Below are 14,715 nucleotides of genomic sequence, written 5' to 3'. Positions count from 1 at the left end.
GGTTTTGCTCATTGGGTAGGTGGGTGTACATGGAAAGTTGTGCATGTCCAGGTGGACCTGAAGTATGGACAGAGGTGCGCTGGGTGGTCCTTGTGTTCCTGGCTTGCCTGAGCCAAGATCCAGAGATCTGGACCACATGTGGACCACACTGTGTGGGTTAGAGACAGTTTATCCCAAATCAGTCAGTGAACAAATTCTGCTGGTTGTCATGCACCAGGGCTCTGCATATGAGCAGGAGGTGAGTGAGCTGCACTGTCCAAGGATGTAGGCAGCTGCAGAGGCTGCAGGTCAGTGGGGGTGAGCTGCTACTGGGGCCTGTGCACAGGTAAAGAGCAGTCCATCAGGCTGCAGTACCACTGCCCTCTGCACATCTCCTTCTGTGCACAGCCCAAAGGGCTGGGCCCTGTGCCCCAAAGTTGTGGTGCCTCTGCTTTTTCTCTGTTAAGGCTTGGTAGGGCTCCCACAGACCATGGGAAAGCAGAGAGCATCCCCAATGATGGCAGCACTGAGAAACACAAACTCTTGGATGCCCCGAGTATGGGAACATCCTCCTCTCCTTACTGTCACCTTTTGTCCCCCACACATCCCCACGAGCTTGAAAATGGGGAATCACTGTGGGTTTCAGGCCCTAATGAGAAGCTTTCCTCCTTCTCCAATGCTCTGTGTAACACAGTGTCACCATGAAAGAGACACCGAGAACGTCGGTTGCCTCTCCTGGCGCAAGGCTGGGTTTGGTCAAGGCAGCCAGGGGCTGAGGGGGTAGTGCTGGCCAATACCTGTGAGCTGCAGTTGTGCTGCTCATTTTGCACAAGGGCTTGGACTGGTGCTGGCTGCCATTGGGCTACTGTTTTTCACAGCATCTCATATGAGATGCTTTTTGAATTGCAAACAGAACCATACATGAACTACTGACGAATGGTGGTTACACTGGGCCGAAGGCCTTTGCTGCTCCTCAGACTGCCCTGCAGCCAGGCTCAGGGCACACAAGAATCTGTGAGGTGACAGAAGAGGGACAGCTGATGGAAGGTGTGTCCAAGATCGCCATATGCTCGACAGTGAAGGTTTGTAGCAGATGAGGAAGCAGGAGGGAGAAGCTGGCCATGGCTGGTGTTGCTCGGGGACTGGCTCAGCACCCATCGGCTGGTGGTAAGTAAGTTTGGGGGGGGGTTGCACCACTTGTTTCTCTTCTATATGTTTTTTTATATGTTATTTTATTTTACTTATTTAACTGATTTATCTCAAGCCAGGAGATTTGCCACTTACATATTATTTCAGAACCTGATTTTTGTTTAAAGTGATAATAGGGCTTGTTTGTTTGCCTGGATGACTTTCTCTCCAATTATTCCTACTTCTAAATAGGAAATTATTTTTTCCCACTCAAAACAAATGTGGCAATTTCAAGGTAACATTAACAGCACAGAAGCTGGTGTTGAAAGGTGAGTGCCAGCTCACAGTTTTACAGTCTTTAGCCCATCAGGATCACAAAGCCACCAGTATTTCTAGATTAATGTTGCATGGTTTCAAATGGCTTTTTGTTAAAAAGCATATTAAAACAATACAAGTGACCACCTCTTCTCTCAGATGATTCAAAAAATAATCAAGGGAGAAATTCTGCCCTTTCTGGACCTCTGGTAATGAGTTTTATGGAGACATTGTCAAGCACACAAGGAAGGATCCCAGGAACTCTCCTTCATGTGCTTCTGCAGAAGTTCTGGCTCACCAGAGACAGGTGAGCATTGTGAAGATGGCTGCTCTGGTCCTTCAAGCTTCTGCCTTGCTGCTGGTCCACACAAGCTTGCTCAGATGAAAACATCAGGATGCTAGGTTCTGTAGACAAGGATCCTGACAAGTTGGGATCCTGACAATGGGAGTACTGTGTCCAGTACTGGGCCCCTCAGTTTAGGAAGGAGGTTGACTTGCTGGAACGTGTCCAGAGAAGGGCAACAAAGCTGGTGAGGGGTTTGGAACACAGACCCTATGAAGAGAAGCTGGGGTTGCTTAGCCTGGAGAAGAGGAGGCTCAAGGGAGACCTTATTTCTCTCTACAACTACCTGAAGAGAGGCTGTAGACAGGCAGAGGTTGGTCTCTTCTCCCAGTCAGCAAGTATCAGAACAAGAGGACACAGTCTCAAGCTGCACCAGGGGAGGTTTAGGCTGGATGTTAGGAAGAGATTCTACGCAGAGAGAGTGATTGCCCATTGGAATGGGCTGCCGGGGGAGGTGGTGGAGTCACCATCATTGGAAGTGTTCAGGAGGAGACTTGATGGGGTGCTCGGTGGGGTTTAGTTGATTAGGTGATGTTGGATGCTAGGTTGGACACAATGACCTTGAAGGTCTCTTCCAACCCGGTCTGGTCTGGTCTGGTCTGGTCTGGTCTGGTCTATTCTATTCTATTCTATTCTATTCTATTCTATTCTATTCTATTCACCTGCATCAGTGTAAGCTCCTGAATGCTTCTGGGTATGGCAAATGGAGTGGATCTGCTCCAGATGTGGGAACCAAAGCCCTCTTGGAAAAAGCCCTTCCTTGTATGTACATCAAACCATAACATAACCTCTCTGACATTACCACACACCAAGCTTCAGATGACACAAAGCTGCAGCAAGGCCGTGAGTGATGAGGCTCTGCCAGGGACTGGAAGATCCAGATGCTACCAATTCCTCTGTCATACTGGTCTGGCACATAGTAGAATAAAATTCTATTCCCCCAAAAGAGAATATTTTATCCCCTCTCACCAGATAATACCATGAGAAGCACTTGTCAGTGTGAGTGCAGTGAGTGCAACTGACCTGCACATTCCAGACCTTAGCATTGGATTTTGGCTTTTGCCAGACCTTTCCCTTTCATCAGCTGCCTGGAAAGCACAGGGAAGCCACAGCCATGTCAAGCAGCTGGCAACACTGAGTTAGGCTGCTTGGTGCCACAAGCCAGTGAAGCCACGGCAGGAGACACCTCCTCCCTCTGCCAGAAGTTGTTTGCAGTTCAGGTCAGTCTCACTCAGGACAAGCTGGCTTTTGGGCAGCATCCCCACAGATGGCATTCCTTCAGCACAGGAGGACTTCACAGCCTGCCCCTGGCTTCAGTTCTGATGAAAGGACTCCACCTCTGGGAGCCTTACTCTGGGGATCTGCATTACAAAGAAACTGACCAGCTTTTCATTTTTATCCTGTAGAAAAATGGAAGAAGAGTGAAGAAAAGCTCTACTTGCAAAGCAGTACTTGCAAAGCAGCTTTGGAACACTGCTTAATATAATGATTATCCAAAAATCATGTTGACAAGGAAATCCCAGAAAAGAAATAACCCAAGGATGCAAAATTAATGTAATCTAATGGGTGTCTGTTAGTGCACTTCATTAGTTGTCACCTCCTGAGTCCTTCCTCAGAAAGATTTCTGTTTGCTGTTCATAAACAATCCAAGTACTACAATAACAAAAGTAGCTCATCACTAATCAGCCCAAATAACTTCCTGGGGGTTTGTCATCTTCATCACACTGAGATATTTTTTTACCACATAAATAAAGACTATGAAAATAACTCTGCTTTACTTTCTTTTAATATTTGATCCTATTAAATATGTGTCTTTCTCTTGTGGAGTACAGAGAGACATACAGCTTTCCCCAACACTAACCTTTAACTGAGAGCCTGTAAAGAAGCAGTAGTATAAGGTCCTGCTGGGGGGTAATGAAAGAGGCTACGGTGACAACTGTGTTGTGTGAGTGGTTGTGTGAGTGGTGTCCAAAGTTAAGGGCTCTTAACCTTTTGCTTTCCTCCCTGTGGTGGTGAGAGGTTCAGTTCTCCCCCTCCACCCCCCACCCCCCCAAAGAAAACCATGGCTAACTCAGCAGCTGTAGAGAGCAAGAAGGTCTCCTCTGAGCCTCCTCTTCTCCAGGCTAAGCAACCTCAGCTCCCTCAGCCTCTCCTCACAGGGCTGTGCTCCAGACCCCTCCCCAGCTTTGTTGCCCTTCTCTGGACACCTTCCAGCAAGTCAACCTCCTTCCTAAACTGAGGGGCACAGAACTGGACACAGGACTCAAGGTGTGGCCTAACCAGTGCAGTGTACAGGGGCAGAATGACCTCCCTGCTCCTGCTGGCCACACTGTTCCTGATGCAGGCCAGGATGCCATTGGCCTTCTTGGCCACCTGGGCACACTGCCATCCATTCATCCAAAGCCTGCCCCTGAGAAGATTAATGTCTTGGAAATGTACTTGTCCAGCCCTGAGAGTGAAAAACAGCAAAGGAGTAAATGAAAGGCTAATAAATCAGGAGTAAAAAATCAGCTTGAATGGTTAGCCTCTCTTACTGCTTTTGAGGATAGAAACAGATGTGGAAAATTATTTCCTGCAATGAATCATGGGGGGAAATGATCTCTAAATTTATGTATATATATAAAATTATAAAGCCCACAGATGAAATCTTAGGCAGACATTCTGGACCAAATTCATATTCCCCTCTTCTAAGGTTACTCCTGATCCAAAAATGTCTTTGTTTTTCAGCAGATGAAGAAAACCAATGCTTACCTTGCTCCAGGCATCAAGCCTTTGCCTTTTGTGTAACCCCACCATGAGCTGTTCCACCTGAGTTGTGTTTTGGCACATGTGACAAACCTTTAGAGTTACTGTAATGCCACAGTTTATCTGAGGTCCATCTGAAATATCTCTGGTTCCCTTCTGAAGTGTTTCAATCCCTGAGTGACCCTCACAGAGCCTTTTAAATGCATTTCTCTGTAAGCATTCAGGAGCCATGCACCATTCTGCTTCTAGAAGAAATGCATAACAAATTCTATTTCAGAGAGCTCTGCCTCACACTGATGCAAGAGGCTGAGAATAGGCATTTAGTGGTAGCATTTAATGGAGATGGTAATTGCTTTAATTTTATTCTGCCAGGCCTCATCCTTAGCTGTGCTCAAATTTAGTCTGAGTTCTGGCACACTTTGATTGAATAGAACAGAGTCTTGTACAGGTCCTTGCTTGCTGCACTGAAGTACAGGGATCTGTTACCACTGAGCTCTTCCCAGTCTTCTTGCTGATACCTGTCTGGAGGTGCAGGAGTTGACCCCACCCTTGGGAATAGCAATGCTTTGGACATTTCCTGCTCGTACTGCTCTCTGTGTTTTGCGCACCAGGGAGGATGTGAAGCTCCAGTTTTACCTACAGTGTAGTGAAAGCTGCCCAGCTCTCCATGGAGAGCCTGGAGTGTACCCACAAAGCACTCACCAGCATTAAAGGTCTATCTGACACTCCCAAGATCTAATTAAATTAATCATCATGTATTGTCTAGCCTATTCAGGCCATAATGTGGTTACAATTCCTCCAGCACCTGATACAGTTTTTCCAGCCTTTCGCTATCACTTCTTGTGCCATTATCATTGTCTTCTGCTTTCATAAAGCTTCAGGACTCCTTCAGCTTCTTCAGCTCTAGCTTGGATCTTCTTCCCAAAACCACTGAAAGCCTCTGTCTAGTAATTGCTGTTATGCTGTCAACCTGGGTGATAAGATGAAGCCCAAAAAACTCAGTTCTCTAAAGAGAATCTTTGGCATCCTTCCTCACCTGGGAAACACTCTATTGAAGGCACCAGAAACTGTAATGTTTTAGGGCAATTTAAACATCTGCATTCTTTTACTGAGGACTTTGTCCACAGCAATCTTCATGCTGTATTGTTCATCAGCTACTCACATCCAAGGCATAAACTGTGTCTCAGACTGAACATATTAAGTCCTTTACACACTGCGTGTTTCTGCCAGAATCCCTTGGTCATGACTGTAGACCACCCAGGTGTATGTCAGAGCTAATACCTGAAGTCTTTTTCTGAGAAAAAAAGCCCTTTCCAACAGAGCAGTTAGGCACACTTGGATGTATCAAGTTATGCAAGGCCCACTGATTTTAGATGCCCCTAAAACATGCCTGTAAGCGTCTTGGTGAATCACCATTCTGATCAAAATCTAGGCTACAAAGTAATGCCCTCTGAGCAGATAAAGATCCTGTGAGGTATTTCTGTCACAGATTACATGAAACTTGCTTCCTTTGCTAATTCTTCAATAAAGTGACTCAGCTGCTTCTGATCATTCACAAAAACCTGATGGAAATGTTTAATCAGTTCAAGAAAATTCTGGCAGCCTCAACCTGAATTTCCCTTCCAAGGGCGACTGTAGCTTCTGCTTACTAATAATCATACAACAGGAATAAAAAGAGCCAAGCATAAATTAACCTGAAAGTAGCAGCATCAAATATTTCATGGCTCTGGAGACTGTGCATCTCTGGGTTATTCATTACCATAATTTTATGTCCAGCCAGACTTTTCCTTGGAGAATCTCACGCCTTTATCCATGGTTTATGAACCCCCCTGCTCTGGGCTGCTGTTCCATAGCACTTTCTGGTCTCACCTTTACCTCAGAGATGTGGATACTCACCTGACTTACCCCCTCCACAGTTTGCAAAACTCAGAGCCTCCAAGACACTGCTTAGTGATGCCTAACCTCAAAGGAGTCTAATTTTCCAATGTCAAAAGTAAATCCTCATGGCTGCCTGCACAGCTGCCTCAGCCATGACAGCTTTTCTTCCTGTTTTGGGTGAACCAACGGCTAAGAGGTTGCAGCCCTTCCAGCCCTTCCCCAGTTTTGCAAGAGTGGTTTCATGTGTTCAGTTCTGGGGATGGAGGTAGAGTTTCCATATCTTGAGAACAAGAAGATATCTTTGCGGACATGGCAGAGGGACTCCCATGTCCTTGAGTCCCCATTCCCTTGGCTTTCCCTGTGTTTCCTTGTCCTTGAATTATGCTCTCTAAAGTAGGACCTTGCAACATCCATAGCCTTTGATCTTACACCCTAATATGGGTGTAGCATAGGAAGAAAAGCTGATAAAGTAATATTTTAGCAAGCACATTAATCAAATATTTATAAACCACAAAATAATTGCTCTCACAGAGCTATGTCACAGAAGAGGAGCACTGGTGAATTTTTTAAGTGCTGAGCATACTCAGACCACTCTGAACTACAAATTGAATAGGAAGACCTGAGTGGCAGCTGGCTTTCATTATGAGCTTGGAGAGCTTGGAGAGAAGTGAACAGCAGGCTGGCCTGTTCTGGGGGATGCCTGGTTGCTGAAACAAGGGACACAAAGACATAGAAAGCATCTAACTCACAGAGAGGCATGAGGGAAACTCACAGAATCTCAGGCTGGCTGCTGCAATCACTGATCCCTCTCTTTCCTTATAAACTTCATTTTTACAGCAGGTAAAAGCTCTTACTGTGTTTCCTCCATTTGGTACAAAGTGCCCTTCTGAATTGAACCCTGTTCCTGGAATACGCCTCTTAAAATTTACTCTTTTATCTGTTGTGCAGGATCTGCTTTCCTGTATGACCCTTCTCAGTCCACTCCAGTAAATATATTCTGATCTTACTGATAGCATTTTCTCCTTCTTTTCTCCCTTCTCAGTTTGACTTCCTATCTGCTTATCAAGTCTTGTCTCAGGTGAGATCTTTGCTTACGTTACACAGGTCCTGAGAGGGGTCTCTTCAGCAGACAGAACCTGTCTACTTCTTAGGAGGAAGCTCTTTGGGACAAGGGTTATAGGCTGCCCAGGGAGGCTGTGGCTGCCCAGGGAGGCTGTGGATGCCTCTTGCCAGCAGGTGTTGAAAGCCAGGATGGATGAGGCCTTTAGCAGCTGAGTCTAGTGGAGAGGTGTCCCTGCTCATGGTGGGGAGGTTGGAATAGGTGATTTGTAAGGTTCCTTCCAAGATGAGGCATTCTAGGATTCAATGATTCCATACCCTTTGGAGGGCTCACCTGTACAGAAAACGATACGTGCATCTTGTGTGCAGAATCAGGCTCTGGGAGTGCAAACTGCTGCTTTCTCCTTTCTGTGGCTTCTAGGGCTTGCAGCAGACTTGAGATACTCAGGGACGTACTGTGGAGATGGCAACACAGGTCTTTGGAAGGGGAGATGTGGAGTGATGCATTGGAAACCTGCAAGTCAGAGTATTTGAATTATCTTCCCAGATTTGCTGCTGACTTGCTGGGAGATGTGAGGCTCAGCCTCTACCCCAGTCCTTATAGCAGCATTAAGATTGTGATATGTACTGAGGTCTTTATTAAAGTGAGTATTATGAATGCCAGGATGATGATTATTTGGCTCAGAAATGCTTACTCACATGAAAGGGTTTTTCCTTTCCAGAGGTTTGAAGTAAAGCAATCTCCCATTTGCCATGGTTGGCTGTGAAGCTGGTGAGTAGCTGCCACTGCATGGCTGGCTTGCCGTTCATGCTCTCAAAGAACTTCATCAGGAGTGCTTTGATGTATGGATGGACTTTCTCCAGCTGGTGTAGAGCACGTTGTGCTTCATAGTAAAACATAATGTGGCTTGTGGGATTTTCAGTATTTTACACACTGCCTGAGGAAATAGAACAACACAGAGGAACTGGATAACAAGGTGACAGGCATAAATAGAACATCTAGATTGACAGCAACCCGCCCTGTGCTCCTGGAAAGAGATAACCACTTCTAAAGCCTACACTTTCTTGTAGCTCCTTAGCTTTCTGGAAAGGGAAGGGACAGTGTGTGGTATCTGACTTGCTTCTGGCTTCCCAGCTTCCAAAAGAGGCTTGTTGAAATGCCAGTGATCAGCTTGTGGATCTGAGCTTACCAAGCTCACTGGCTTTGCATGCCTGGTGGCACAGTTGCTGTCCTCATCAGGTTGTAACAGGGTTATTAAAACTTCTTTCCATGGAAGCAAATGTGTAGTGCTGGGGAGGGACCCAAGGACATTTAGAACCAGTTTTGCCTGGTGAGAAAGCTTGGCTTCTCAGCCAGAACTCTCTGGTGCATGTTTGTCACATGCCAGATGCTTGAGGATTGGTCTTAGCCTGATGCAGCCTGAAAGAGGCATGCGGGCAAGGTGCTAACTGCATCTCTTCTGGGGTTATATATGGTGTGATCAAATGTGGGACATGGTGTCAGCACTGAGGGATCCTATCCCTATGGGATCTCACCAAAGCTGAGAAGCTAAACAGCGTATGACTGCTTTTTAAGTCCATTGTTTGATGTACTGTGGGCCTGTTTCTCAGATGCTGTGCTGCATGAGCTTGTTATGAGAGCTGACACAGAAGAGAATGAGTATGAAAAAATGCAGACATCATGTTGAATTTGTGATTCAGATTGAAGTGCATTAATAATACACTGAACACATGTATTATATATGTGGAGGTTCCTATTGGAACATTTCTTGAGGGCAGCTGAATTTTAGTGCTGTAGCAGAATGAGAACAGTTTTAGAGGAAATGTAGATTACTGCCATTTCTCTTCTAAGCTATATTGAGCAATAATGACAGGGCTTGCACAGGGTGTATGGCAGGAAACCCAACCTCTTGTTAAAATCTGCATTCCCTCCTCTGGCCACAGTGTTAGACCTTACCAAACTCTTTGGTGAGGGAAGAATGAAAAATGTGCTGCAGGTTACAAGTCCAAAACCCACAAGGAATATGTCCAAGAAAATCTGTTGATGCTGGAATTGAGCCCTCTAACTGAAATCACATTGTTCCCAGGAAGCCAACCCACTCATCCTATTAAGAATACATGAAATAGTGGAAGCTTTCTGAATACTTATTTATCATCTTAAGGGTCCAGAAGGATTTCTCAAAGTTCCTCCCTCTTCCCTGAGAAGGCAGCGAGAGGCAGACCAGAGGCACAGTCACAACACACGTGCTGAGCCACTCTAAGCCTTTCCATCCAACTCCTTTCCTTTTACAGAATGTCAGATGTGCTTTCAATGTGCTCTGTTTCCTGAAAACAGCTGAGCTGATAACAGTGACATGTGGGACTCAAGAGGAAAAGGGGAGATTTGCTTATGCAGGAGGACAAACACTGCTACCTTCTTAGCTAGCTTTAAAATCTCCTTCTGAATATACACTCTCCTTGCTCTTCCCCAGACCTTCAGCTCAGAGGCAGGTCAGGTGGTCTTAGATGCTCTTCCAGAGACAAAAGTGCTTGTTTCTTCCATGGAAACTTTAGTAAAGGTCCTTTCTCCCTGCAGAAAGACAAGAGAAAGCTTGCAGTGCCTGTTAGTAGTGAACCCAAACTTGGGACCTTTTCTTTCCACACACAGGCTTTTCTGTTGATAGAGTGCTTGGGGACGCCCTTCTGCCAAATGTGAACATTTCATGCTGAGAGGACATTCTTTTCATGCTTCCTGTTGGCAGCTTTGGGCCATTAGAAATTACGTGGATGCCTGCTTACAGCTTAGTGCCTTTCTGCTTCCCTGAGTTTATTGCAAAAAGAAACAAAACCAAGGGGAGTGCAGCTACTGAATATGAGCCAGCAGTGTGCCCAGGTGGCCAGGAGGGCCAATAGCATTCTGGCCTGCATTAGGAATAGTGTGGCCAGCAGGAGCAGGGAGGTCAGAAATGATAGGGAAGCAGCAGCTTGATAAGTGACTTCTGGTCCTTCAGCATTTCAGTACATTTTCAGAACAAGGGGACACAGTCTCAAGCTGCGCCAGGGGAGGTTCAGACTCGAGGTGAGGAGGAAGTTCTTCACCGAGCGAGTCATTCGGCATTGGAACGGGTTGCCCAGGGAGGTGGTTGAGTCATCGACCCTGGAGGCGTTCAAGGGGAGATTGGACGTGGCACTTGGTGCCATGGTCTAGTCATGGGGTCTGTGTTGATAGGTTGGACTCGATCCTCGAGGTCCTTTCCAACCTAAGTGATACTGTGATACTGTGATACTGTGATACTCCATCACTCAGAGAGTCCTTTGAGGTGCTAAGCATGGGGAGATCATCAGCTTTTTACAGGAGGTTCTGCTATGGGTTGAACCTTCCTGGACAATGGATTCCCCTCCCTCAGCTGCTGCTGTGGCTAGAAGAGGAATTTTGCCCCCCCCTTTCTTGGACACACCAGCCCTTAGTGTTGCTGGCTATCTCTACACTGGAACTTTCCTTTCAGGGCTCAGAGGGTTGGGTTCTCAAATATAAGGGTCAAATTTTGTTTTCAGAAATGCTACTCATATGCAGGAACTGGATGCAGCAGGAGAGGTTAGGATAATGCCTCCTCCTCTCCCTTTTAAGCTCTGACCTGCCTTTGCTCTCATTTGAGAACAAATTTCTGCACTGATTACATGAGGACTATATGTCCAAACTTTCCCTTGATGTGATGACTAAACTGGTTGTGTATATTTGCTTTTTGATTGGTTGATTGGTTTTTAGAGGTTTGTTGGTTTGTTTGCATCTTGCTTTTAAACTAGAATAGAATAGAATAGACCAGACCAGACCAGACCAGGTTGGAAGAGACCTTCAAGATCATCGAGTCCAACCTATCATCCAATGCCACCTAATCAACTAAACCATGCAACCAAGCACCCTATCCAGTCTCATCCTGAACATCTCCAGTGATGGTGACTCCACCAGTAGGCCATTCCAATGGGCAATCACTCTCTGTGTAGAACTTCCTCCTAAGCCTCATCCCTGGAGGTTTTGAAGGCCAGGCTGGAGGTGGCTATGAGCAACCTGCTGTAGTGTGAGGTGTCCCTGCCCATGGCAGGGGGGTTGGAACTGGATGATCCTTGAGATCCCTTCCAACCCTCACAATTCTAGGATTCTGTGATTCTATGCTCATGACTGAGCTTGAGTCCTGGATTCTCAGCTGTTTTAAGGTGCATAAATTCTTAGTGGATCTGGACATATCACCTATGTCAATAACATGCCTTTGTTATCAATTTCCAGTTCTAGTGCCAACAGTTAGGACAGCCAGGGAAGAAAACACTCTTGCAAACTAAGCACTATAAATGTCTTAGCTGAAAATCAAGCCAAAATCCTTTCTGGACCTTTACAGTTTGTTGTGGAAAACCACTCTGCTTAGAGGTGGCAGAGTCCATTGACATCAACACCTCTTGGCTCTGCCATAGCCCTGGTTGTCCAACTGCAATGAAACAGACCCAGTTCTTCTGTTCAGTACTCTGCCATGGAGCTAGGCCTTCAAGTCAAGATGAGCAAAAATGGTGATGAGTCCCATGCTGCATTTCCTTCAGTGTTTTAAACAAAGATATTGTTAAACAAAAATATTGGTGCAGGCAACAGCATCCTGACCCAGGAACAAGAGCTGGAAAAGAGCCATGCCAATGTATTGAATATGACACAGAAAATACCCACCCTCCTGAAGACGCTGAGAAGATTTTAATCTTTTCATTTGAAAAGAACAGAAGTGGGAGTTAAAATCATTGGTCTTGGAAAGCAGTCTTTCATAGCTCAGCAGAAGATGTAGACTCCTTGAACCAAGAGACCAGGAGAGATAGAGCCATGGAGAAGAAAATACAGACTTTGTAATTGAAGTCCTAGTCAGTTATTGGCACAGCTTCTAATAGGTCCTATTAACCTTTGGAAGAAATATTTGCAAGGAGCTTGAAAGGTCTTTCGAAATGGAACAGCCATATTTGACTGTTAACTGGCAGAGCAGGAAAATAAACTAAACCAAGCCCAAGTATGTGACTCAGTAAAGGCAAAAGAGCAGTGAGACTTAGACAAGGCAAAAGAGAGAGAGGTTTTGCATGATGCTTGCCTATGAGCAGAGTGGCAAGGTTCCCATGCCAGTTTAGTGAGAGATAGCCAGCAGTTAGTGGAAGTTAGAGAATGATTCAGTTCAAGGATTCTCTTTCAGCTAAGGTTTGTAGGAGGGAGCACCCATGAGAGGTGAGCAAGAAAAGCCATAGCCACTGTGATGGCCACTGCGCTGATGGCCTCCTGCTGTCCACTTCGGGTTTGCAGGGCTCTGTTCTTACAACCTCCTTCTCATCGCAAAGAGCTCGTGGATAGAGACCTTTGCTTGCACTTTCGCACGACCCCTTTGCAAAGCGTCTGTTATCCACATACAGATGTTCTAGCAATTTATCTGGGAGGACATTCCAAGTTTGCCAGGCTGAGAAGAAGCATTTAAGAGAGTATAAAGTGAGGAGGGAACTGAGTGCCTTTCCTGTGTAACTTATACTTGCAGGCTTCTGAAATTGCCCTGGCTTTGAGAATGTGCTAAATAGAATCTAAGCTGCAATGGCTACAAGGTAAATGTACCTGTTCGTTGCTCTTCAAGCATTCATCATGCTCATGAAGTTTCACAGAAACCTCTGCGACAAGAAGGGAGGTGACAGATTGCTTCTGCACTCTACCACACTCCAAGGCGTGCTGTGAAATGATGCTTCTGCCTCTTAAACCTATGTCCAGCTTGGGTAGGTTCCTCCTGGCTGAGCTCTGGGAGCATGATGGTGTTGCAGAGATGTTCTTCACGACAGAATATGAGAGAGTGTGCTATTTTTGTTTTGAACTGTATAAGTAATTGTCTTTTCAGATGGTTGCTTTTTTGTTTTGGTGGAGCTTTGGTTTTGTGTTTATTTCCTCTCCCTGTTAAGCTGATTGTTATAGTCAAACATTCCTTTCACTTTTCCCCTTCTTCCCTTAGTCTTTGATCTAAGTCAAAATAATAATAATAATACGGTGATAATAACAATGCTCTCACAGCAATGAAGTTGACCTAATTGCAGCCATTGTTCAGTTCCTGTATTTTCAGTTTCTCTTAAGTTACATTTCGTTGCTATCTGTTGGAGAATTTACCATATTCACTCTCAGGAGGATTTAAGTGTGACTCTCCAAAATAAAGTCTGCCATAATTGTGTTCCTTAAAACAGACCAAACCAAAGCCTGCAGGAAGTCACAAAGCTTGACCATTTGAAACCAAGCAAGAAACGTAATCCACAATAGTGACTTAAATAACACTAGAAGGATGAGAAACAAAGTGTGATGTTTAACCCACTGATCAAGGCTTTCCTCAGAGGCAAAGGAGATACACAGCTCCTGAGGCAATTCTGCCATCCCTAAGATGAGCCTAAGCTGAATGTGATGAGTTGCTCTCAGATGTCATTCTATTCCATTTAGAGAGCAGAAATGTGTAGCTTAGACCTTAGATATGTGACTTTAATCTGGCAACATTCAGGTCCAACCTTGTCAACCATCACTACAGTTAATTACACTCATGGGAAACACTTCAAAACAGAGTTGCTGACTGCTTATGGAAGAGATGCTGAAGACATTCAGATATTGGCAAAGTGTATCTCATGTCCACTACATGCAACTGTTCAATCCTATCATGGGTGTCAATCTCTCCATATTGATGAGCTCTTCACACCTTTTAGTGTCTTCTTTTCAGCTCCTACAGAGAGTTCATTGGAGCAAATCAGTCTTACCACGCTGACTGTAATGACAATATAAATTCCTAAGGAGGTATTAATTTTTTCCCCCAAATCATTCAGTAATGGAACACGAACAAATGTGTTGTGCAGCACTGAGGTGTAGTGTGGAGCTGTGAAACTGCTCAGTACGTGTTCAGGTATCAAAATTTCCAGAACTCCCTTTATCAGCATGCAAACTCATTTATCACCATATAGTTATGAAGGTACAGCACATAACATTACACAGGAATCTGCTCAGCTGAAGGATCAGATGTAAGCACGTTGTTCTCAGAAATGAGCTCTCTTCTGAACATTGTTTTGTATATCCCTAAGTAAGCTAATGATGAGCTTTGCTGTCAATCTGGACAGTGGAACTGAGCGTACCCTCAGCAAGCTTATGGATGGCACCAAGCTGTGTGGCCCAGTTGACATACTGGAGGGAAAGGATCCATCCAAAGGGACCTGGACAGGCTTGAAAGGTGAGTCCAACCTCATATTCAACAAGACTAAGTGCAAGG

The sequence above is a fragment of the Melanerpes formicivorus genome, unplaced genomic scaffold (assembly GCF_026170545.1).
Source record: "Melanerpes formicivorus ecotype bairdi unplaced genomic scaffold, bMelFor1.0.p_v2 SCAF_3, whole genome shotgun sequence".
Classification (NCBI taxonomy): Eukaryota; Metazoa; Chordata; class Aves; order Piciformes; family Picidae; genus Melanerpes; species Melanerpes formicivorus.
The sequence above is the reverse complement of the archived record's forward strand: the minus strand, read 5'-3'. Positions refer to the sequence as shown.